The sequence below is a fragment of the Podarcis liolepis genome (genome assembly GCF_965112155.1).
Source record: "Podarcis liolepis genome assembly, chromosome: 5".
Classification (NCBI taxonomy): Eukaryota; Metazoa; Chordata; class Lepidosauria; order Squamata; family Lacertidae; genus Podarcis; species Podarcis liolepis.
The window spans coordinates 89,046,858-89,069,615 of record NC_139556.1 but is presented as its reverse complement, the minus strand read 5'-3'; the positions used below and the strand labels follow the sequence as shown (position 1 = coordinate 89,069,615).

At 43.2% G+C, this 22,758-nt stretch overlaps 1 protein-coding gene and 1 long non-coding RNA gene across 7 annotated transcripts in view; one reads left to right on the top strand and one right to left on the bottom strand.

Annotated features, from left to right (window-relative positions):
* Positions 1-4,989, bottom strand: part of ECT2 (epithelial cell transforming 2) — a 43,113-nt gene extending 38,124 nt beyond the window's left edge. For 3 of the 6 annotated variants that reach the window (XM_083503987.1, XM_083503985.1, XM_083503986.1), the window contains exon 1: positions 4,775-4,927. The gene's annotated coding sequence lies outside the window, so the exon portion shown is untranslated. Of the gene's footprint in view, positions 1-3,045; positions 3,154-4,774 lie in introns of those variants that run through there. The other 3 variants (XM_083503981.1, XM_083503979.1, XM_083503980.1) reach the window with 3 other exon arrangements.
* Positions 1-22,758, top strand: part of LOC310707497 — a 579,039-nt gene that overhangs the window by 529,293 nt on the left and 26,988 nt on the right. The gene's annotated exons all lie outside the window — the stretch shown is intronic.

Below are 22,758 nucleotides of genomic sequence, written 5' to 3'. Positions count from 1 at the left end.
TTTAAGGAAACACACCATTTAGGAAACTATTAGCAATCTATGTAAGGTTCCTAACCGTACTCCAAAAGCAACTCTGCAATTTGAATACCCGTACCAGAGCTTGTACCTACATTGTCAAAGCCTCACTTTTCCTCTTGCATTTACCAATTCCTGCTGCTTCCTGTTCTGTTTTGCCATTAAGATCTGCAGGGTCTAAACACTACAGGGAGAAAGGGGGGTTTTCTGGGTGGGTCAGTGGGTGAAGATACCTGGGCTATAAGATCATACTTCAAGATGTTTATGCAAAACATATTTTTCTATAACTATATGCGCTGTCCAAATGTTGCAAAATCTACTGGAGCCAAATGAGCAACTTTCTCAACATGCTGTTTATTTATAGTATTCATTTGTGCTCGTCTCTGTGTTCATGGAATTCTGGTGTCCATGACTCTCTGGTACAGCGGTACCTCAGTTTAAGAACAGTCCTGTTTACAAATGATTCAGTTTACAAACTCCACAAAACCTGAAGTAGTGTCCTGGTTTGCAAACTTTACCTCAGTCTAAAAATGGAATCCAAACAGTGGAAGGGAACTGGCAGCAGGAGGCCTCATTAGGGAAAGCGTGCCTCAGTTCAAGAACAGTTTCAGTTTAAGACCGGACTTCTGGAAGGGATTAAGTTCACTTGTGTGCCATGCTATGTAAAATGCTCATGCAAGTGTTACAAGTATCAGAGCAACTCCTGGCACATCAGCAGGGGAAGCTGACAGGTTACAGGACACTATCAAACCTATAGTTACGCAAATCCAACTAACAATAACACTCACAACGTAACTGGCTGTGTTTAACTATATGAATTCTTTATGCATCATATAAACATACCTCTTTTCACATTATCAAACTAAGTAGAAGCATTTTGAACAGGGAAAAAAATCTGAGGAATAGTAAGCCTCTCATTTTCTCTAAACTGTCAAGTCTCAAGGGAGGAGGCCTGTATTTCAAGCTTGTACCGAGTGTAGAGAAATTATGCTTCATTACATAAGATCTGACCTTTTATTTTGTATGATGAAGCCCAGACAACTGAAAGTCTGTCTTGTATGCCTTCCTGTCTGTCTTACTCCCTTTTAGTAACTTCAGAACAACTGCTGAAACATCTCTGCCCATTACTTAAGAAGACTCTACATAAACTTCAAGGTGTTGCATCTACAGCTTCTTCTGCAGCCACTCCATCAATGCTCATAGCCCTCTTTCTGATTTCTAACCTTTGCTTAACTTTCACCTTTCATATGCTACCTTTTATTATGCAACTGTACGCACAACTTCACAGCTGTTACAGGTGAGGCTGGAATGTGGTTTTTTTAACTACACTGTCATAAGAGAGTGAATGGCAAAACACACAGGAACACACAGCTAAGGCAAAATATGAGCAGATCAGATAAACTATACTCTGTGATAGTAGTGTGATGACAGGTGGAGCAGAAGGCGGAGGTGGAGCCAATTTCCAATGAACCACCTAGCTGGTTGCTGTGATTCTTGTGCAAATACTGGATCTTGATCTGAACCAGCAAGGCACTTTGAATTTGAATGCATACTGAAAACAGCTTAACACAGATTAGAATATTAGATAGGCTTGTAGTGTTCAGAACATTTAACATCTCAATAGACTACAATAAAAGGGGGAATCGACTATGCAAGACAAGTTAAGACCACCCCAGGTTTACAGTTGTCCCTGCATATCCTTTGTTAGCTCCAGAATAATTTCAGCACAGAACAGATGCAATCGTCTACACAAAGTAGGTGCTGCCCTGCCCAACACACCTAATTTTAGATGAGTGCAAATGCTTTGAGCAGTATTGTAATCTACAGTTTTCCTAAACACTGAGTGCTGAGGCAGATATCCAATCAAAGAGGAACAAGTGCACAACCAGCATGAATTGAAAGGTGTTGCATATGCTTTTTATTTCATTTTAAGATATGAGAACAAGAATAAGACAGCTCTTCAAATTATTAGAAATCAAAAAGAAAGCAAGAAGCAAGCACTAGGTGAGCCCAATACATAAGCTGTCCATGAACTTTGGGCTCACGTGGTCATTTCCCACAGTTGGGTCAGCGACCTGCTGCACTTGCAGTGCTGGTACGGGAAGGAATCATGTGAGGAAGCACATGACTGAAGATGCCAAGCATTAGTGTTGCAACATGGAGTCTCAATATGCAATCAATTTCCCCCCAGCAGTTACCAATGACTTATTCACTAGATCAGTGAACAATGGAACAAAGTGAGGCAGTACCCAACATGAAAAACCAGAGCTTCATGGGGATAGATGAAAATGCACACATGCTCCATCTCTGATCACTGATACTTCAGCTCATAAACCCTGCCCACCACATTCCAAAGTTTCAGGTCCTGCAACAACACATTTTATAGAAGATGGAATCAAGAATTTAAGCATGCATCTGAAATAAATCTAATCTGTTGTATCACATACAGACCCATGATTCCCACCCCCCAAATCTGTATTTTAAGTATCATTACTTCATCCTTACTCAAAACACATCTATAAATCAATAGTACTCCAGTGTGATGTTTTTCCATCTGACCTGTTTTATAACACCTATACACACAATAAAGCATGTGTTGACATTAGGTGACAACCATTACTAACAAACTGTAATTGTGGCACAGAGCAGGATTGCCAGATCTCTAAAGCAAAACTCAAAAGCAAGGTTACATTCAATATTACAAAGCAGTGATTTAAGGACTACCTCTTATTTTAGAACACCTTGTAAGAACAGAAGATAATCCCTTCTGAATCAAACCAAAGGCATATCTAGTCCAGCATCCTATTTGCCAGTAACCAACCAAATACTTCTGGAAAGCCTACAAGAAGGACATTAGCACAATAACCCTCTCCCACTGTTGTTCCCCAGTGACTGGCATTCAGAGGCATGGCTGCATTCAGATGTCATAGTAAACGCAGATCACTCTTGCTTCAGCAGGGGCAACAATCCACAGTACATGTCTTGGGATCATGATTCAAACAAAGCACAACAGGTAAGCCAAGAACAGACCTTGGCTTCAGATCCTGGTTTGCTTGGAGCTAAAGAAACTACTAATTCTGTTTCAGCCGCAACACTAAGCCAAGGATCTTGGTTTGTTGCTCCTGCTTGTCAGAAGGGACAGTTGATGCAGGAGTGATCTGCATGTTCACAGTAAATCATAGCTTAGCATGACATGCAAACACACCCACTAATAGCCTTATATAAATTTGTCTGTTCCCCTCTTAAAGTAATCTAATCTAGCTGTCATCACATCTGGTGGAAGCAAATTCTAAAGCTTGGCTGTGCACTGTGGAATACTTCATTTTGTCTGCTCTGCACTTCCCCCCCTTCAACTTCTTTTAATAAGATCAAATTCTGTATTACAAGAGAAAAACTTCCCTCTATCCACTTTCTCCACACGCTGCCTAATTCTATACACCTGTATGTCCCCCTGCCTGCTTTTCTTTTTTCTAAACTAAATAGCCCCAACTTTTCTCACAGGGCTGCTGTTCTGGCCTCTCTCCAATTCCCAGATGCTGGGGATAAATAGGGTACAGATATCACCATTATACCCTGCTGGTGAGTTCCACAAGGGCATATTGGATGTACTGGAAACAGTACTGGATTACACAGACCTTTGGACTGACCTAGCAAAATAATCTACACATTTGGACACCTTAGAAATTTTTAACATGCAACTAAAAATTTTAGATGTGATCAAGCACCTGGGGCAAACCAGAGCTTACCTTTGCCTAAATATTTTTTATTTTTTTATTTAACACCACCTATGAACATGGTCCTTTCCAATGTGCAGATCTGAAAGTTCCTTAGCCAAAATCCTTATAATCCAGAAACAGAAACAAGGGGAATAACAGGAGGAAACGGTGAGGATAGAGGCAGCAGTAAACAAGTGAAGTTTGTGACTGTTTCAGTTCCATGTACTTTGGCTTAGCTACAGCACAGCGTTGGACGTAAGGGTGAAACAGAAGCACAGGTGAAATGGCATTTGCGCTACACCTTACAAAGGGTAGCCAACATGGTGCCCTCTGGGAGTTTTGCACTACACTTCCCATCAACCCCAGTCAACATGGACATTGGTAAGGGACGATGGGAGTTGCTGTCCGCAACATCTAGACGGCACCACAATGCCTAAACCCTGCCTTTCCAGGTAGGTGCCAAGATGAAGTTTTCAAAACAAGAGGCACACACACACCCAAGACTTTCCTATACATATACAAAATAAGCTTCCATTTTCCTTAACAGACCCCTTATTATAATACACACACTAAGGCTCATCCATCTTTTCTTTTTTTCCATTCCCAGAGCTTAGGTCCTGAATGTAAAAAAATAAAATGCAAAAAAGGTGACACCTCTGAGCAAGTACAGAGTGCATTTATTTCACCCAGTCTCCATATGCCTGGGTTTGGAGTGGCGGGGACAGAAATGGAAAAGAGGGACTTCCAGGTAGACTCTAGAACAGATTTGCCTCTTAATTCTTCTTTTTTGGGGGTGGGGGCGTTACTAAAACCAAGCCCCCTTGGCTGCCCTTGCAACTGCGACCACCGCCGCCACTCGAGGCCTTCTTCCCATTTCTCAGCCAGCTCGCTTCCCCATCCCTCTCCACCTGCTACCGTTGCCCAACTCTCCCCTTCACGAGCCACACTCGCCCAACTCCCCCTTCTCAGTCGCCCCCCCCCCCATTCACTAACCCCCGGAGCCCCCGGCCTCCTCCCACAGGCTCCGCCCTCCTCCGCCTCACCCTCCAGGGCGACTCAAGGCCTCTCTCCGCTCAGAGGGAAGACGCCATTCCGGGACCTGCCGCGACGCACACACCAATTCAAAAAAGCGAGCGTCCGCTCCCTGCCCGCTTCCCATTGGCTGCCCTGACGCACCGGGGGGCGGGGTGGGGAGACGCTAAGCTCATGCTCCGGGATGCCGGCCTCCTATTGGCGCGTGGCTCCCTCAGGGGGCGGTGCGGGTGACGTCACAGGGGCTCAGCTCCTCACTTTCTGTTTGCCTCTCGCGCGCGTCTCCATGGTTCACCGGCTTGTTTCCGAACGTTGGGTTGGGCGCCGCCCACCTACAAGGCGGTTTTCTATTGGCCGAGCCGGGTCTCCGTACCCGGTTTACGCCTAAGCCCCGACGTGAAGGGGGGGGTGAGCTCGACTGAGGATTGGCTGATTTGGGGAAGAGTCGTCTCCGCCCCCTCACGCTCGTGCTCACTCTTTCAAACGGTTGTTAAATGGGCGGAGGGGGGCGAGAGCGAAGGGGCGCAGATATTGCCATGTCGCCACTGTTCCCCTAAAAGGTTCCCTTGCAGATAATAATAATAATAATAATAATAATAATAATAATAATAATAATAATAATAATAATAATAATAATGAATAAATATGAAGCGAACGTGTGCACATTTAAAAACAATTATTCTGACCACGCCTACTTTTCCCTCCCACGCGAGGATTCCTGGGAGTTGAAGTCTTAGGAGGAGAGGGGAAAGCAGACGCTAATCGATTCTTCCCTTAGAAATTAGATCCCCTTATTTCCACACACACACACACCTTATCCCTTGGAGAAAGGAAAAAGATCTGTTGCAATGGGAAAAATAATTCAACACAATTATTCAATATATTAATATTTAATATATTTAATATCAATATATTAATATTTAATAAGAATAATAGAATTTGTTGGTCGCTTTAACTTGTCCTGGACAACCCAAAGCACTTAACAATAAACCCCACACAGATGCATAAAAACCAAGAGAAAAGCAAAATGCATTAAACTGATCAAAGCATGATATATATTTTAGGATATATAGGTTCTGAAAGCACACAACAGCATGTTTATATGCTACAGTGGTGGTGCTGTTCTTTGCATTTTTTTTTTAAAAAAAGCTTATGCCAGATATGGACAAAGGCAGGGGAGCAGGGGATACCCAACTAACACATCAGAAGTGTTGGCCTGCTGAGCTTGCGTGCTAAACTGTGAAGAGTTGACAACAACCATACCGCCAGAGCAAAGGAGCTCGCCCTGCACACATACAAATGCCCCTGGTTTTTAAATATCTCTACAGTACTGGGCTCCCAGCACCATAACAAGGCAAGGAAACAAGATAAGGAAGCACCACATTCTGAAATGGCATGAATGGAACAAGGACTCCATAATCCTTCAGATGTGTCATCACATGGGCGGGCTGCGGAGCGATGGCCGACGAGATCAGCAAGCGGGGACACCATCTTTGGGAAGATCATCTGCAAAGAGATCCCCGTGAAGATCCTCTTTGAGTACGAGAAGTGCCTTGTGCTCCACAACATTTCCCCACAAGCTCCAACCCATTTCCTAGCGGTTCCCAAGAAGCCCATTGCTCTTGTTGCAGGAACTTATGTATAGGTTGGGGGTGGTGCCCCTCCAGCAGATTTCATGCACATGCAGCCCACTACCAAAACCAGCACAATCACTTTTGTGACTTTTGTGATTTGTCCCCACAAAACACTTCATCACAGTTTCTTCCTATCTATTCAAAGGGCCTTTGCTGCACGATACCTGTACCAAATGTAAGAATTCACTGATAAATGTATCTATGTACTGGCTCACTGGAAATTCATATAGACATGTGAGCTCAACTACTCAGCAGCCCCTCTGCCTGAGTGATAATCCCTGGCATCCTGATACCTGAGTGCCAGACAGGTAGCAATTCCAGAAATAACAAACCCAGATGAAGACAAAAGGGTGTGATTAACTTGGCTGGGAAACAGGGAAATGTAAAGATCTCTTCTGTTACACTTGATGGGTGTTTGGTGGAGGGTAAGGGGAACCATGGGGCAGGGTCCAGGATGCTCAGATTACTGCCACCAGACCTCCCCTTTCATGATGTAACCATGATGTCTTAGTGATGTAGTTTGGGGGGGGTGTAACATGGGGATTCGCAGCTAATAAAAGTTTGGGGGCTCTTTTGTTTGGGGCTTCCATCTTGTTCCACCTTGTGGCAGGTGGGAGTCCTGTCGCAACAGTCTTCAATAAAGACCAAGCCTACTGGCTGCTGTTTTGCTCTGGTATTCCTGTCCGGTGTCCTTGTTTTTTGTCCAAGGGAGCCCTCAGATTTCTCTGTTAACACTCTGTTATCTCAAGTGCAAGATTCTGATGAAGCTCTTATTGGACACTTAATTACTGTGGGCAAGAAATGTGCAACTGAATTGACGAGGGGATACCAAATGGTGGTGAATGAAAGGCCAGAAGATCGTCAGTCTGTCTACCAGGTGCATCTCCATGTCCTCAGTGGCTGTCAGATGGGTTGGCCTCCAGGTTAAGAAAGTGGGGAAGAAAGGACTCTATATGGGCTCTCAGGTACCCCCATAAGGGAAAAGGAGCAGTACAATAGAAGTTCGTGCAATCATTGTTCAATAAAGTAATAATAATAATAATAATAATAATAATAATAATAATAATAATAATTATTATTTATACCCCGCCCATCTGACTGGGCCTCCCCAGCCACTCTGGGCGGCTTCCATAGAAACCAAAAATACAGTAAAATATCACACGTTAAAAACTTCCCAGATGTCTTCTGAATGTCAGGTAGTTGTTTATGAATGTCAGGTAGTTGTTTATAAGCATGTTGGCTCATTAAAAAAAAGTGCCATCACACACTGTACACCAAGCACCTCTTTAAACTAAAGTGTCAGACCTCACATTATCGGTCTTGCAAAGGATGCCAGGAAGGTGTTATCTAAAATTTTTAATCACAATACTCCAGACAGAAACCCATCTCCAGAATGGAATGCCTGTGAGAACTAGACCTTACTTCTGAGTATACATGCATGTGACCGACTGTATCTCATTGGCATGAGCTTGTGAATCATATACAGGAAGCATGCATAGAAAATTGACTCAGTGTATTTACTCAGTTTCATCATGACCCACCCAAGGAATGTTTGCTCTCAGTGTGAGAGAAGCTCATTTCTTACTGGAAAGCTGCAGTTCCAGCTTTTTCTGCTAAGGTTTTTGATTTAACAGGGTTAGGCTTCTCTTCCACATTGCAGTGTCCACAAGGGGTTGCAACTGGAACATCAGTCTTAATGGCTGAACACCACTTGGAGCTCAACCCCAGGTCAATGGCACCCATTTGCCACTGGTCAGATTAAGACAGCAGGGGGCTATCTTGTAAGCCAACCCTAAATTAAAAATGATATGTTTTATGTTGTTAAAGCCGCAAAATATATCTGATAAGAAAGGAAGTACTGACTGTATTTCAGTTTTCCAAAAATAAATCTTTTTCTTGTTCAGATTTTTTAAATGGTCAAATTTCCCATGAAATTTACATTGCCAGAGCTGGCCCAATTTGGAGATCACCCACCTGGTTGTGCCCTAACCTTTCTGCACAGCAGCAGTCTTTGTGTTTTAACTATTCGTCTATTTGTATTATTTATTATACTGCTTAATATAATAAAAATCTGCAAATGGTTTACATCAAAACAATAGAAATATGACAATATTCAATAGGGTTTCCTAAAAACTAAATGAATTAACACATAGCAGGTAAGCTGCTTCTTCCAGCTTTAAGCCAAGGAGAAAATATGTTTTATACTGACTCAAGATTTACCAAGACAGATGTTGAGGTGAGGAAATCAGGAGATGTGAGGCCTGTATCACTGGAGGTGCAAACTGACCTCTACTCTGGCTGGCTGTATCCTCTCACTCCCCCATCTCAATGGCATCCTAAGGCTTTTAGCTCTGTCTTGTCAGCCACCATCTGTTAACGATCTTACACAATTAGACTCACATGATAGCTTCAAAGATTGCAGAGTCAACTTTATTAGCCCAAGATCAAAAGGTTCTGGGACAAATGCATGAAATTCCAGGATGATTCCATCATGCATTCCTATTCAGTACCTCTTGGGCAGACCACTGTATATTTAAGCAGGGGAGTTGATGCATTCCTCCCATCTCTGAATACCAAAGAGAACAAAACATGAGTGGCAGGTTTATATAAACCAACCATGTTTACATGAAATAAATCCCGCTAAGGCTGTGTACAATGACAAACCCAGACAGCATCTTAAAAAGCAGAGACATCACCTTGCCATCAAAGGTCCGTATAGTTAAAGCTATGGTTTTCCCAGTAGTGATGTATGGAAGTGAGAGCTGGACCGTAAAGAAGGCTGATCGCCGAAGAATTGATGCTTTTGAATTATGGTGCTGGAGGAGACTCTTGAGAGTCCCATGGACTGCAAGAAGATCAAATGATTTCCATTTTGAAGGAAATCAGCCCTGAGTGCTCACTGGAAGGACAGATTGTGAAGCTGAGGCTCCAATACTTTGGCCACCTCATGAGAAGAGAAGACTCCCTGGAAAAGACCCTGATGTTGGGAAAGATGGAGGGCACAAGGAGAAGGGGATGACAGAGGACGAGATGGTTGGACAGTGTTCTCGAAGCTACCAGCATGGGTCTGACCAAACTGTGGGAGGCAGTGAAAGACAGGAGTGCCTGGCGTGCTCTAGTCCATGGGGTCACGAAGAGTCGGACACGACGAAACAACAATAACAACAGGCTGTGTACATGCTATACAATTAAAGCTCACCCTTGCTGTCAGAATCCTGGGAACTGTAGTTTGCTATGAGTGAGGAAAGTTGATAGGAGACCCCCATCAAACTACAGTTCCCTGGATTCTTGGTTGAGACAGGACATGCTTTAAATGTGTGCTGTAAGTGAGGCTGCTTACATACACTACATTTAAGGCACATTTCCCTCCAAACAATCATGTGAACTGTAGTTTGCTAAGGGTTCCTGTGGCTCTGTGAGGGGTAAACTATAGTTCTCATGATTCTTTAGGAAGGGGGGAATGATATTTAAAAGTACGCTGTTTACAGAGCCTGAGCCTCATTTAACTCAGTGGGGATAACGTCTGAGAAAACGAGGATGAAGTAGAGTTCCTTTTACAGGGAAAATTCTCCAGGAAATGGTATCTACCTCTCAAAACACATTGTGCAAATATATCATCCTTCCACAATGAAAGGAAGTCAGCCAAGAGTCCTTGATTTTACCAAGGCAATATTTCATCATTTTAATATTTCATCACACTTACCCTCTTGAACATAAAACTAAGTTGGAAATTTGGGTAAGCTACACTTGACATACTGTGTATAATGACGTACCACTTGCTGCTTTTTGTAAGGGTAAGCTGAGGGGGGCAGCGAGGAGAAGAGAACACATAACCCTTTTTCTGCCAGCTGTTTTCCCACTCCAGAAGCACAAGCTCATAAGCCAGTCTCCCTGAGACCACTGGGTTTACTTTAAGGGAAAGTATGTATGAGATTGAAGCTTGTGACATCTTCATCGCTTCCATCCAGCTCTGAACTTCTTGTTCTGCTCCCGAGCTCCTGAGTCCATGACCCCCAAGCACTGTGTCTGCTGAGCTATTACTTGCCTGAACAAAGGTCTCTTTCTTACTTCCAAGTAAGAGCCTCTGTCTTCATGTCTTGGGCAGCAGCCAGGACAGCAAATGAGGACTGGAGGTCACTGGGGCTTGGACACTGCTATATTGCAGAAAAGCCTTAGACAATTCTTCTTCAGCTACAAAAAATCTTCAGTAGCGTAATATATTATGTGAATTTGCCCTCTGAGCCCATGCCCTTTTCCAGCTGTAAGCCACTGAAGATGGTTTTATAAGTCGAAACGTGTCTGGCATGTTATTTGAAACACACTCCTTGAAAAGCATTTGACAGATGCATTCAAGCAACAGAGCGATATATTTTAGGATACCGTACATCAGAGCTTTCCAAACAGAATGTCATGACATGTTAGTGTGTCACCTGCAGTGTGTGTGTCATGCAAAGGTGCTAAAAAGTACAGTTTTGGTGTGAAGTCAAGCCAAGCCATTCTTGCTTAAGTTAAAGAAACCATATGTCCTCTTTCCCCCCTTCTCTCTCTCTGTGTTTGTGTGAGAGAGGGGGGGAACCACGGCAAAAAAAGCATGATTTTTTTGGAGCCACAAAAATGGTAAATGACAACAATCTTGGAAATGTATGTTATTATCTTACAAATCATATATTTTCAAAAATACAAATATAACGTTTTCATGTGTTATGTTGTGTCCCCATACATTTCGTTATTACAATTCATGTATGTGTGTCCGTATCTCTAGTAAGGTGTTAGTTTAACCTCTGGTTTGCTAGTAAAACTGAATTATGGCGCCACAAAATGCTGCATCTCTAAGAAGTGTGTCACCAACAGGAAAAGTTTGTAAAGCTCTGCTGTGCGTTGATGTGATCTTATACAAAATATCTGCTTTTCAGCTTTGGTCACAAATGATTGCTGGATGTTATTATACACAGTACAGTGCTACCTTGGTTCTCAAACGCCTTGCTACTCAAACGCCATGGTTCCCAAACGCCGAAAACCTGCAAGTAAGTGTTCAGGTTTTCGAACATTTTTTGGAAGCCGAACGTCCAATGCAGTTATCAGCTATTGCTTCCAGGGCGCCTGCACCAATCAGAAGCTGCACCTTGGTTTTCGAACATTTCGGAAGTCAAACAGACTTCCAGAACAGATTAAGTTTGGTGCTTTTGTTTTTGCTATTTATTTTACTTTTTTGTTTTTGAGGCTTTTCCAGTTCATTTGTTTTTGTGACTGTGTGGAACCCAGTTCAGCTACTGATTGATTGATTGATTGATTGATTGATTGTGTGACTGCGGAAATGGATAAAAGCCCCCCATCCAAACAATGACTGTCATCAGTTCAGGTAAGGGAAAAAAATAATTTTTATTTTTATCATCTGCAGTACTGTCTTATGTATTTTATAGTACAGTACAGTGGTACCTCGGGCTACAGACGCTTCAGGTTACAGACTCCGCTAACCCAGAAATAGTACCTCGGGTTAAGAACTTTGCTTCAGGATGAGAACAGAAATCACACAGCAGCAGCGCAGCGGCAGTGGGAGGCCCCATTAGCTAAAGTGGTGCTTCAGGTTAAGAACAGTTTCAGGTTAAGAATGGACCTCCGGAACAAATGTAGTTCTTACCTCGAGGTACCACTGTGCATTGATTATTGCTTTCATTTTATGGATCAATGGTCTCATTATATAGTAAAATACATATTAAATTGCTTTTTTTTAGCGGTTGTTTTTAAAAGACTGGAACGGATTAATCCGTTTTGCATTACTTTCTATGGGAAAGCGCACCTTGGTTTTGGAACGCTTTGGCTTTGGAACAGACTTCCAGAACGGATTACGTTTGAGAACCAAGGTACCACTGTACTCTGTTGGCCATAGACTTAATTCTTTGTAAAGTTTTTAAATCCTTTTGCATTCATGTTATAAATACATGGTGTTCATTTAGTCCCTGGGGTGGTATTCAATGGACTTTTTGCTCAAGGATGAAGTGCAGGCAATTTCCTCTCTCTTCTCCCCAGATCTGGGGAAGAAAGGTAGGAGAGAACATTGAATTGCTACAGTAACAGACCATCCGCCTTAGCGCTGCTTGAACGCAACCCCTTGACTTTATTCCTTTGGCTCAAAAATGCCACCCACTCACACTCAGCACAGGCTCAGGTTGTCATGACCCCTCAGACTGATGAACAAACTCCTCCCTCCCTTCAGCTTCTACATTTCAGCCCTTGTCCATGTTGCATCAGTGTTAAAAGCCAGCAAGGAGCTCCTCCTGCCCAATCTGTCAAGCACCTTTCAATGTCCCTAAAAAGGGGCTTTTCAAAAATGATGATTTGAAAATAATTGCACTGAACACTCAGATAAAGTGCCAAAATAGAAAAACGGAAAATTAACAGGCTTTGCCTGATGTGGGAGGCATCTCTCTGCTTTGTAGATGGGGAAGTGGATTGTGTGGATGATTAACCTTAAAGTAAAATAAGGAGGATATGGGAAGCAGTAAATGAAATGTGAAGGCATAAAATTGACTGAACCTAATGTTTTTCAAATTTATTCGTTTTATTCCTCTTTTACACTCAGACTTTGTGAGTTGGAAAGGACGGTTTTTGCATTTACTGGCTCTTTTTATTGATAAACGCCCAGCAAGTTGTTTTACACTTACAGCATAAACGTAACCCAGGGTCTGGTATAAAAAATGTAGTCTGGGTCCAATTTCTGTTTTATATGCTAAATTATTGGGAGTCATTTCTTCTTATCATTCAGACTTTGGTTTCTGGCCTGTTTAGACTGCAAAACTGGAGCCAGCTGACGCAAAATGTTTTATAGTAGTTTCCAAAATTTCTCCAGTTCCGAGGGCAAATTTTGCTGTAATGCAATAAATCCATGATCAACCGGTCTCTTTCAGAGCTGTTATTATGCATGTATGACATTAGATCTGTTGGCATGTTAATGCTGTGAACCGCTCCATCCTATGCTCAGGTTGTAAAAGGTAAAGGGACCCCTGACCATTGGGTCCAGTCGCGGACGACTCTGGGGTTGCGGCGCTCATCTTGCCTTATTGGCCAAGGGAGCCAGCGTACAGCTTCCGGGTCATGTGGCCAGCATGACTAAGCCGCTTCTGGCGGAACCAGAGCAGCGCACGGAATCGCCATTTACCTTCCCACCGGAGCGGTACCTATTTATCTACTTGCACTTTGACGTGCTTTCGAACTGCTAGGTTGCAGGAGCTGGGACCGAACAACGGGAGCTCACCCCGTCTCGGGGATTCAAAGTGCCAACCTTCTGATTGGCAAGCCCTAGGCTCTGTGGTTTAACCCACAGCGCCACCCGCGTCCCTTCAGCTTGTATATATGTGTAAATAAAACCATATATCCTAAACAGATCCACAGCCTTCATTCCAAGGAAACCAAACACTGGGTTAAGCTCAGGCACCCCTGCAGTCTATCACCTTTCAGAATTTGGGGTACCACACAACAGTACAGTGGTACCTGGGGTTAAGTACTTAATTCGTTCGGAGGTCCGTTCTTAACCTGAAACTGTTCTTAACCTGAAGCACCACTTTAGCTAATGGGGCCTCTTGCTGCTGCTGCGTCGTCGGAGCACAATTTCTGTTCTCATCCTGAAGCAAAGTTCTTAACCTGAGGTACTATTTCTGGGTTAGTGGAGTCTGTAACCTGAAGCGGATGTAACCCGAGGTACCACTGTATCAATTGCTAAGTAGCAAGCAGTTAAGAGTATTAGAGACCCATGCTTAAAGCCGATTCTGCTACTTCTTTATGATTGCTTCACTTCTGCCAGGATTATTTTCCTTGTTTGTCTCATTTATAGCCACCATCTCTTTCAGTCAAGCTGCCTAGAGTCTTTGGTACTCATCTCGTCTGGCTTCTCATTGGCTGGATTACACATTTTCTCATTCACGCTCTGTACACCATCCATCTTCCAAAAGCAGGGATTTACCCCCCCCAAAAAAAATGCTTTTTATGCTGCATGGAGGCTACTGCCAAAGTAACAGGTTTAGCTCTCAGACCCGCTCTGTTTATCTAAGGAGGAATCTCGACATTTCTTTTCAGCAATCCTGACATTTCTTTCGAATGCGCAGTGGTAATTTATGTTCTGCTTACAGGCAGGTTCACACAAATGGTACTTACCAAAGTGGAGGGAAACACCAAATTATTGAAGAAAGCATATAACATTTTGCTATATGGAGAGACTTTAGATGAGATGGTAAAATCGGCAGAAATAAAAATGGGCTCAGGATGTTGGGCATAATATACAGTTGGCGGCATGGGAAAGATTATGGAAAACAAATTGAAAGTTTACAGATTGTATATTATTAAGAGAAAATTATTTGAAATGATATGTAGATGGTATATCACACAGGGGAAAAAATGCAAAAATGTACAAAGCAGGATCTAAGATATGTTGGAGATGCAAAGAGAAAGAGAAAGATGGTACTTTTTTCATGTATGGTGGGAATGAAAGAAGGTTAAAGAATATTGGGAAACGATATATAATGAATTGAAAAAAATGTTGAAAAAAAAGCTTTGTTTAAAAACCAGAATCTTTCCTGCTCAGAATTTTAGATCATGATATAAGAGAAGTAAACTGGAGACTGTTTATGTATGCAACTGCAGCAGCAAGAATTTTATTAGAACAAGTATGGAAAACAGAAAAAAAGCCAACAGAGGAAGAATGGCAAGTTAAGCTTATGGACTACGCGGAACTGGCTAAGCTGACAGAGAGGATACATGAGAGAGACAACATTGATTTCAAAAAGGAGTGGGAACCATTTATAAACTATATAAAAAGACAGTATAAAGATTTGGACTCATTGGCAGGTGTTGACTAAACTTTCACAACTATATAAGGGGTAAAACCAGCAGGATATAGAATTTGTTTAATAAATCAATACGGAAATATGGGGGAAGACAACGAGCGGGGAGGAGAGAAATATTGATATATAAATTGTTCAGTTAAGATTTGTAGAAAAATTGTTGTTATAATTTCAAAATTCTATAAAAAATATTTTTAAAAATAAAAATAAATAAGGCCTCCAACCCTAATCTGCAGGTTGCCATCTGATTAGGTTTTATTCTGATTCTGATTTGATTCTAGGATGTATTTTAATTGATTGCTTGGTTTTATCTTGATGTGTTATATAACTGATGTTAGCCACTCTGAGCACGGTTTTGGCCGGGGCGGGTGGGGTATATATAAATATTATTATTATTATTATTATTATTATTATTATTATTATTATTATTATTATGGAAACAAGTGCCATGAGACATAAGTGGGAAGAGAAAGAATAGTGAGAAGGACAAGTAACTTAAATCAGCTCCATTGGTCACAGTGCGGTGCTGATAATGCCAAGGTTGCAGGTTCAATCCCCATTATGGGACAGCTGCATATTCCTGCATTGCAAGGGGTTAGGCTAGATCCCTTCCAACTCCACAATTCTATAATTCTTTGATTCCTTCCCATGCATAGCTGTCAACTTATAGATTTGAAAATAAGGGACCAGCAGCCTCAAAAATAAGGGATCAGCAGCCCAAATAAGGGATTTTCCCAGCACAGGTATGTTCAACTTCTGAGCCCCTCCAAGCCAAAGGCAGAAAGCCCAGCCAGCAGCCAAACAAAGCCTCAAGCAGTGGTTCCCACAGCGCAGCAACCTGGCAAAGGGGATCTAGCAAGGAAAACCACCATCACCTCTCCGCTGGGAAGCGCTGAGCAAAGGCGAGTCCCCAGGCAACGCGGCCAGGCACAAAGCATGCAAGCTCCACCCCCCAGTCATTCTTAGACTCCTTATTGGGTGAGCAACGCAGCCAAGCAACACAGTTGGAGCCTCCCTCGTCCCTGGCTGGCAAGCAAAGAGGGAGAGCAGCTGCTTCCTTTGAAACCTGGGAAATTTAAGGGACATCATCAATAAGGGACAGCAGCGGGACATAGCGCTGGGATAAGGGACATTCCCGCCAAGTAAGGGACGGTTGACAGCTATGTTCCCATGATCACAGCTGTGCTTTTCAGTGGCAAAAAAGTGCAATATACCTAAAATGTATGTGGACTATGGGGGGGGGGAACCAAGTAGTCTCCATTGAATCTAATAAAATGTTGTGGGCATGTAGCCACGATCAAGCAAATTAGGTATGAAATCCAAAAGAGCAATGAATTAAGCAGTTGCTTCAGGCAACACATAAATTGGAGGTTCACATGAGAGCGCACCTCTCAGCACTGGCTCTCAGCCACCCCTAGGTGTCTCTCTGAGAAAATAAGCCCTACAACAATGAAAGCAATTTGAGACCAAGGGTACCTTGGATCTCAAACTTAATCCAAAACCAAGGCACGCTTTCCCATGGAAAGTAATGCAAAACGGATTAATCCGTTCCAGAATTTTGAAAACAACCCCTTAAAAAGCAATTTAACATGAATTTTACTATCTAACGAGACCATTGATCCATAAAATGAAAGCAATAATCAATGTGCTGTACTATAAAATAAATAAGACCGTATTGTAGAGGATAAAAATTAAAATTATTATTTTTTCTTACCTGCACTGATGATAGTCATTGTTTGTATGGGGGGCTTTTATCCATTTCCAATCAATTAATCAGTAGATGAACTGGGTTCCACACAGTCACAAAAACAAATGAACCCAAAAAGCCTCAAAAACAGAAGCGCAAAATAAATAGCAAAAACAAAAGCGCCAAACTTAATCCATTCTGAAAGTTTGTTTGACTTCCAAAATGTTCAAAAACCAAGGCACAGCTTCTGATTGGTGCAGGTGCCCCGGAAACAATAGCCAACAGCCGCATCAGACGTTCAGCTTTCGAAGAACATTTGAAAGCCGGAACACTTACTTCCAGGTTTTTTGTGTTTGGGAACCAAGGCGTTTGTTTGAGAACCAAGGTGCCACTGTACAGTATACGGAAATGCTGCAATTTTCACACATTTAACTTTATGCATTTGGCAAAAAAATAAATAAAAAGGGGACCGACATCTAGGAAAAAAGATTTGGGCAGTCCCACCCACCATTACACCCAATGAGTTTTGCCTACACACAATTTTGGCTTTAGGCACGATCCCTGGAACATAAGCTCTGCAGAATTTTATTAAATCTTATTAGATTTATATTTACTGTATGTCATGAACTGGCAGGACAATGGGAAGGAGGAAGAGGATCCGGGCAAGGGGTGTAGCTGAGACACGCCAGTGCAAGGTGGGGCTGAGGAAGGAGAGGTTGGTGTAGGAAGTACAGTGGTACCTCGGGTTACAGACGCTTCAGGTTACAGACGCTTCAGGTTACAGACTCCGCTAACCCAGAAATAGTACCTTGGGTTAAGAACTTTGCTTCAGGATGAGAACAGAAATAACGCAGCAGCGGCAGTGGGAGGCCCCATTAGCTAAAGTGGTGCTTCAGGTTAAGAACAGTTTCGGGTTAAGAACAGACCTCCAGAATGAATCAAGTTCTTATCCTGAGGTACTCTACGGGTGGCAGAGGATAGCAAGGGGATTGGGGGTCAGTGTACAGGAACCAGAGCATCACCAGAGGCAAAGGGGCCTCTGTCTCCAGAAACACAGTGGGCTCTGGGGTGTAGGGAGTAGTAGAAGGGGGGTTCTAGGAGGTTGAGGCAGGCAAGGGCCCACAGCCCAGCTCCCTAGCTGGCCAGGTGGGGCTCACCAACTCTGAGAAGAGGTGTGCGATTACTCAGCTGAATTAGGCTCAGAACAGGTGAGGGTCACATGCCTCATCAAGCTGAATGAAATATACTCAGAGTGTATATTTCATGCTCTTTATTCAGCTCATAGTGGTGAGGAGGAATGAATGGAAGTCCCCTCAAAGTATCTGCTTTACAGTATATACATTATTTACACAATGGGCTGCACATGATTGGCTAATTCTGGAATTCTACTGTAAGCCAATCAGGTTGTGGATTCACTTATATCTGGAGCATGATTGGGTGGTTCCTGCCAACCAATCATACTGCTGCATTGTTCTAGGACCAATCAGACTGCTGCATTCTGAATCCTATTGTTCTAGGACCAATCAGACTGCTGCAATTTGGATCCTATTGTTCTAGGACCAATCAGACTGCTACAGTTTGGATCCTATTCAACTCAGTACATAACACTGAAATAAAAAAAATTAAGGTCTTATATATATAATAAATGTTCATAAATGTACCAACCAAGCACATACATAGATATGTGGACCACAAGTCTGGAGCAGCACAGGAAGACCGTCCTGAAACCATTTTGACTCCCAAACTGACCAAATGTTTTCTCTGCAAGGAGGGAGGGGGTGAGGGAACCTCAAAGGAAATGCCAGACTACCAGGAAAGGCAATCAGATAATGCATTATCAGATAACCTGGCAGACAGGATAAACAACAACATTCAAATTTCTGTTGTAGACTGCCTTTTCTGTGATGCAGGTATGATGTTTGTGGGGGGTGGTCTTGGGCTACACCCCTTCTGAGATGTATGTATGATGTATGGAGAGGTGGTCTGGAGCTCCAGGGCAGGGAATTTAAAATGTATATAAGGGCAGGCACACCTTGGTTCTGGATCCTCTTCCTCTCTCCTGTGTGTGAGGGGAGCACCCTGTTGCAACAGTTCAATAAAAACCAGGCTTACTAGCTGCTTTGCTTCTCAATATTCTCTGGTCGGCCTCAGTTGTTTTCTCCTACCGATGGAGAACCTACAAAGGACTCTATAAAGGGCTCTTGTATACCCCATAAGGGAATAAGGGCAGATTTTGTTTATTACAGAGCCCAGGTGCATGCTGGTACAAAAGCCAAGCAGAGCTGAGATGCTGTGTCAGCTCAACTGCACTTGTTGATGGATCTTGACTTGGATATTCCTGGACCTTCACGGGACTGTGCTTTGGGTTTGACTCCACACTGAATCCTGACTGCTGGACTTCAGACTTGGCTATTTGGATTGACCCTGACCCTCATTTCCTGGACTTGGGACTTTGCTTGTGTGGATCACGCTGCCCCCCACTTTGAACTTGGCATACTGACTTGCTGCCAAGTAGGCCAGGGGTTCAGGACACTGTATAAATTTACTAAAGTAAATAAAAATAAATGAACTTCTATGTTCTGTTTTCAGACTGCAGAGCCCCATGATTCCACTGAGCAGGGCAATAAATAAATAAATTTGAAATGAAAAACATTTTGTACTAGCGCATCATGAGTAGAGTGTAGCCATCAGATTTTAATCTTTATCTGGCCTTCAAGCATTTGATCTTAATTCCCCCAACTGCACAACCTTCAGAGCTTGAGTTCTGGAAGTTGTCTTTGTTTGCTGTACACTTTGCTTGATTTCTGCTAGGCTTGCTCTGTCAGATGGAAACAGACTTTTCTCCGAGATTCCGAAAGAGCTGCAGAATTATAAAGCAAAGGAACAGGGAATGTAGAAATAATCCAGAGAATTCCCACATATTGCAACATCTGTGCAATTCAAGTGTCATCCAGGAAAGCTTTACGGTCACTGCCAAATACTTAAACACTCTGACTTACCAAGAGGAATGTTCTGAGACAGTGGTGCCATTGGGAAGGGCTTTGGGGCAGACATCCAAGGACCCAAATTCAGCTGGGCTGCCTGGTCACATATTGAAGTAAGCAAAAGAGGACATGTAAACCCCCACCCTCTGCAAAAAAACATTGCTATTATTATTATTATTTCATATACCACCCTTCATCTGAAAATTTTTGGGGGGTTCACAAGATAAGAATACAGGAAAGAAGCACAAAATAATAGTTAAAACAATAAAATACCCCTGACACATTTAAAAGCCAATAGAATATTAATCAGGAAAAAGCCTGGTTGAAGAGAAAGGTTTTCAGCTGCAATGCGCTCTACGTGGGGCTACCTTTGAAGGTGACCCGGAAACTGCAATTAATCCAGAATGCGGCAGCTAGACTGGTGACTGGGAGCGGCCGTCGAGACCACATAACACCAGTCCTGTGCGATCTGCATTGGCTCCCAGTTCGTTTCTAAGCACAATTCAAAGGGTTGGTGCTGACCTTTAAAGCTCTAAACAGCCTCGGCCCTGTATACCTGAAGGAGCATCTCCACCCCCATCGTTCAGCCCCGGACACTGAGATCCAGCACCGAGGGCCTTCTGGCGGTTCCCTCACTGCGAGAGGCCAAGTTACAGGGAACCAGGCAGAGGGCCTTCTCAGTAGTGGCACCTGCCCTCCCTTCAGATGTGAAGGAAATAAGCAGCTATCTTCTCTTTAAATGACATCTGAAGGCAGCCCTGTTTAGGGAAGTTTTTAATATTTAATGCTGTATTGTTTTTAGCACTCGATTGGAAGCCACCCAGAGTGGCTGGGGAAACTCAGCCAGATGGGCGGGGTATAAATAAATTATTATTATTATTATTATTATTATTATTATTATTATTATTATTATTTTCGCCTGGCACCTAAAGGTGCATAATGAAGGTGCCAGATGAACTTTCCTGGGGAGGGCATTCCACAAACGGGGAGCCTCCGTTCTCATGTTGACACCTTCTGGACCTGTTGTGGCCTCCTTGCCTCTTAGCACCCCTCAGTAATTCCCACCCCCAAAGGGTGCCATCACCCACTTTGGGAACCATCAATCAAGCCTGATGAAGAGCTCCAGAGGCTAGAAGCTTGCCCAATACTTTGTCACTTTGCCACACAGTTCTGAAGAGTTATTGGTAACTGGAGTGCTGGGGAATTCTGGGTGACCTCAGGCCCAGTACTGAACGCAGTTCTGAGAAATTAAAGGCGGCCTCTGGCCCAGAAGCCAAATGCAGGACTTTTGCCTGACTGAAATGTTCCTTGAACTGCGAACATGTTTGGGGGATGGATGGCTGAGTGTTTGTAGAAACTTCTGAATTCTCTGTCATTTCCATTGTGTTTCAGAGTGTTTTCGCCAGCTGTTCACATGAACATGGCTTAATTAGCACCAGAGTCATTTCTGTTTGTGTACATACCAGGGGTGGGAATATTTTTTACCCCATGCAAAGGTGTTCACACTTTGCTTGGAGCCAAGCTAGGAAGGACATCCCAGGGTGTGACGTTTGTTTGAGAAAAGAGCACATCAAATGATAGCATTTCACAACTGAGCATAGGATACATTTGCATTTTGGATGGAAGGTGAATATGCAGTTAAAACCCCCAACAATGCGGTGAATGCCAATCAAAATGACCAAATGGATGGAGTAACTCAGTTCCCACACTGGGAGCTTTCAAGTTTTGAGAAAAGGCGAGTAAGCGGCAGCACGATAAAAGTTTATAAAATTAGTCAGGGCATGAAGAAAGCGGGGAAAAGCTCCCCACCCCACCCCTCTCATAACACTGACCCAAATGAAGCCAAATGCCAGAAGATTCAGGACAGACAAGAGTAAGCATTTATACAAGCTCTGTCACAAGAGACTAGGGCTCTGTGGGACTTGACATCTTTCCGCAGAACCTGCAAGACAGAGCTGTTCCGCCTGGCCTTTGGTTTGGACTCAGTCTGACCCCTATGTTTCCCTCCCCTTATGGTTTTGACTTTTAAAATGAGGCTGCATTTTAAATTGCATTTTAACCAGGTTTTTTTTTCCTTTTCCTTTTTATGTTTTTACTGATTTTTTTTATATTAGCTGGCCTGAGCCTGGCTCTGGCTGGGGAGGGTGGGGTATAAATAAAATTTATTATTATTATTATTATTATTATTATTAAGCACTGCATTGTTGTAACCATGGAACTCCCACCCCATAGGAGCCAATTCCTAGGGGCAGAGGTCCCTTCAGCCCACCAGTAAAACACTTGAGGGGTCCTCTCCCCCCCCCCACCAGTTGATGGGCATTGCCATTCAGATGGTGTGTGTGCTGTGTCATGTGATTTTATTGAATATTTTATTGAGCTGGCACCCCTGTTCCCTCCCCAGGAGGCCGTGCTGTTCACCAACTTGGATGGCTTAAAGCAGTGCTTTTCTTCTAGGGGGGAAATGGTGCTGGTACTGCGTACCCTAGAGTACCCCCAGGAAAAAAAGCACTGACTTTAAGACAGGATTAGACAAATTCATGGAGGGCAAGACGATCAATGGCCAAAAGCCACAATGCTTCCATTCCTGCCAGAGGCATCATCCAGGGTGCAGGCTTCTCACGGGAGAACAGGATGCCGGACTGGAAGGGTAATGAATGGGCCCTGATCTAGCAAGGTTCTTCTTCTTGCTATGTCCTTTGTGCGAGCACAGCCTTCATTGTTTCCCTGGGACCTTAATTCTGGGCGAGTCAGAATGTTGTTGTTTAGTCATTTAGTCGTGCCCGACTCTTCGTGACCCCATGGACCAGAGCACGCCAGGCACTCCTGTCTTCCACTGCCTCCCGCAGTTTGGTCAAA